The sequence below is a fragment of the Solanum tuberosum genome, unplaced genomic scaffold (genome assembly GCF_000226075.1).
Source record: "Solanum tuberosum cultivar DM 1-3 516 R44 unplaced genomic scaffold, SolTub_3.0 scf00188, whole genome shotgun sequence".
Taxonomy (NCBI): Eukaryota; Viridiplantae; Streptophyta; class Magnoliopsida; order Solanales; family Solanaceae; genus Solanum; species Solanum tuberosum.
In genome coordinates, this window is record NW_006239119.1 from 486,985 (window position 1) to 490,534 (window position 3,550).

The following is a 3,550-nucleotide window of genomic DNA, read 5'->3' on the forward strand; positions in this document are numbered from 1 at the left end:
CAAAAGGTCCTCAATTGAAAAGATCCAAAGATTAAATTTTTGTCGGTATTTCCACTCTTATAACCAATCCAATGGATGGAAAGAAAGTTGTTTCCGCGACTTCACTTGCACATACCAAACCTTTCCCATAGAGTGACAATTGTGTTTAATTTCATGTACTCCTCCATAACTGTTTATCTGAAAATAGTACACCGAAAAGAATTCTCAAAACAAATAAAAAGAAGCATGCCCAATGGGAGAAGAGCCTTAATATAATATCAAAATAGTGCATTAAATTTGAAAGTTGTACCTGCAAGCAAAATGACACCAGAACACATGCAGTCTCATTCAATCCATATTCTATCCATATAAAAGGAATTAGAGAATACTAAATAAGCAACATAAACACAATTCATATTAACAATAAGAGATACTAAATAAGCATCACAAACATAATTATTTTGGTTATTTTAATCCTTCCGAGGAAGTAAGCAATACATTGCTCCTCAAATGGCTCTTGCTTTTTACTATCTCGAGAAAATATCAACCAACAGAAAGAAGTCCTGCCAGGGATTCTTCACAACCAAAAGAGCTGAAATAAAACAGAGTAGATAAACCACACCCCAAAAGGGCAAAATAGGAAAATGTGGATGTATTCTTGACTGCTGGATGAGCAAACCACGTTCGCATCTTTGAACCGAACTTCTGAATATTTAAGACTCCAATACAGGAAATAAACTAAATCAAAGATTTACCTGTCAACCATCTTGCCACTCTGATGATTCAATTCATGCAATGTAATTCTGCTTTGTGTTTTTTCAAAGAACTGAAACCCAAGTTGTCTTGCTGCAATGACAAAAGCAGCTTCATCTGGTGACTCTACTTCATAGGAGATCTCACCTATTTTTTTGTTCACATCAGGATAACAGTATGACAAATCGCTAGCACTCTAAAAAATTTTGTAATATGTCTCGATGAGACACGTGGACCCATTGACCATTCATTATATGCTCATCTCTGAAGTTGAATCCTTTAATAGATTTCTTCGAGTTAATAGTAGGGTCACTTGATTCCTACACGTCATTGGAAGTATCGCCTACTTCCTGTGATCCATCTCTTTTTTGCTTTGCCAAGGCCCTCTCTACTTCTGTCACAACACGTCCATACGCAACACCTGCTATTGAACATTTGACAAACTCTATGGAGTTGCATGTTAAGGTATCTGTTTTGACTGAGAGTATTGTGTCAACCAACCCAAGTTCCTCATTCAGATTAGATGTTCTTGCATGAGCTAGCTTATCTGTTTTCTCATAGTACATCTCCCTATCTTGATTGATGAATATGCTCTATAAAACCTTCACAATTTCAATACACACATATAGCGAATAGGAATCAAGTAACCATACAACATAAGGGCTGTCAAGAAATGAAAAAATGCAGCCAGTGAAGCTCTTTTAGGATCATAAAACACACTTGTCTTGTCTGGTTGAAGATACCACCTCCTTAGTTTCCCACCAGAAATGTCATTTTTAGTTTCTATCCCAAAAAAGATGGATCCAATAAAAGTTATTGTAATCAAGGTACCAAAAAGGACATATATTTTATCCATCTTTTTCTCAATTCCACTCTTCTTAGAAGGAGGATCTGTAGAATTTTGCATGACTTTTGTGTCATGACCAATAAAAATAACCACACCATAAAGTATTGCGTAGCGTGGAACCTCGCAGAAGTATTTGCTGCACTGAAAGAGGGTTCTGCTGATTATCATAATACAAAGTTCCAATGAAAGTATAAAGATTTCATTTGGATCTTCACACTTAACAACAACTTTAAAAGTTTGAGAAGAACCATCGTCTTACAAGGAGGATGTGATATTTAATGCATGTTTCACGTTAAGGTTAGTCTATCCATCAAGATTAGAGATTTCGACATAACATATTCCATCCCCGTAGCTAGATGAAGGCAAAAGCAAATCAGTGGGGAAATATTGATCCTTGTACACCGTAATAAGATCACCAACTCGTTAACGGTTCCATCTAGTCTCTTGAAAAGTATGATTTTTAGTGTATACATTTACTTTCCGGTTATTGGCCTCAATATCCTGAAAAAATATTGCATAAAAAGAACTAAAATTTTACAAAGAAGGACCAACGAATATATTCCTAAACATGCTTACAACTAACCAAAAGCATGCCAAGTTGCCAATATTTTTTTGTCAAACTGCCAGAACCAAAGGCATGCCAACATAGACTAAGAGCAAACTATTGACCAAAAAGTAAGAACACAACCTTGCAATTACACAACTAAAGACATCAGAAAGTCCTAGCGATGTTTCTTCGACATGAAATTCAGACCACTCACATTATAGTACATCCGATTTTACACTTGAGATACATGCATTTTTCGTCCATAACTAAGTTATGGCATGAGTGATTCTCTTGGTTATTACTTTAAAGTTACATGTAGTATATTTTTTTTCTTTCTAAATTTTGTTGTACATTTATGGTGTCAAACAAATAGACATATATATGAATTTTCTTGCTTCTTTTTGGTGGAACTAATGCATTATGAACTTGAAGCTAATACAAGCTCTAATGATGGAAAAATTTGCCAACTAATATATCCTTTGGTCCTTGGTTTGATGATAAATTTGGCATATTGTAACATATTAAAAATCAATTTGTTGGGGCGTGCATCGCACGAGCATCACCCTAGAATCTACTTTCTCACAAAGTGTAATGACCCGAAAAGTCATTTTTTAGAAATTTTTACAAAATTACCATTTTACCCATCTCAATAGTTGACCCGAGTCACATATAATTAGCGTGTGAAGTTGATTGGAAATTTTGAAGTATCTGAGTATCTATTATTATTTAATTTGTGGGTAATTTCAGATCATTATGTTAATTAATAATTAATGGGCCAAGTCCATGAGTCATTGAATATTCAATACCATTTGGCCCATATATACGAGTAAATTAGAGTTAAATGAGGCTGACATTTTTGAGAGTCAAAGCACGAACGAAAAGAGGAAAACTGTTGCGGCGGGCACACATTTACCAAAAGGCATCGTGGATAATTGAGGTAAGGTTTCTGTTTGATGAAAAGAAAATTGTGAATTGGTAATCATTACCTAGTAGCACTTGCGGTGATTATGATTGGTTGGTAGGAATGGCTATTACTAGTATATGTATGTTGTTCACGTAGGTTGAAGTTCCTGTTAGACTCCTAGAATCAATTTATGGGTTTATCTTTGCATTATCATGAGATAGTGAATTGGGAGATAGGTAATAAGTGTGAGTGGATTAGTTCAAAAGGGTTTCAGTTTTCCAATCGGTAGTTACGGTGAATTAACATATTATTTTGGTAATTTATTATCCAAATTTTCGTTAAGAATTTTCTTAAGCTTATTACATTATGATTCAAGTTTTGATATATTGGAACTTAACCTTAGCCTTGAAATTTGAAAAAAAAAACATGAGAATTGACATGTTAATGGACATCTAAATTTAGGAACTTGATTTTAGGTTTGTATGAGTTTTTGGGTCTAGGCTAGACCTATAGTAATATG

The 3,550-nt window shown here is 34.5% G+C and overlaps 1 pseudogene; it reads right to left on the bottom strand.

The window, feature by feature from the left end:
• Window positions 1–425: 425 nt before the first annotated feature.
• On the bottom strand, window positions 426–2,771 carry LOC102588055 (probable phospholipid-transporting ATPase 8; annotated as a pseudogene).
• Between the last annotated feature and the right edge of the window lie 779 nt (window positions 2,772–3,550).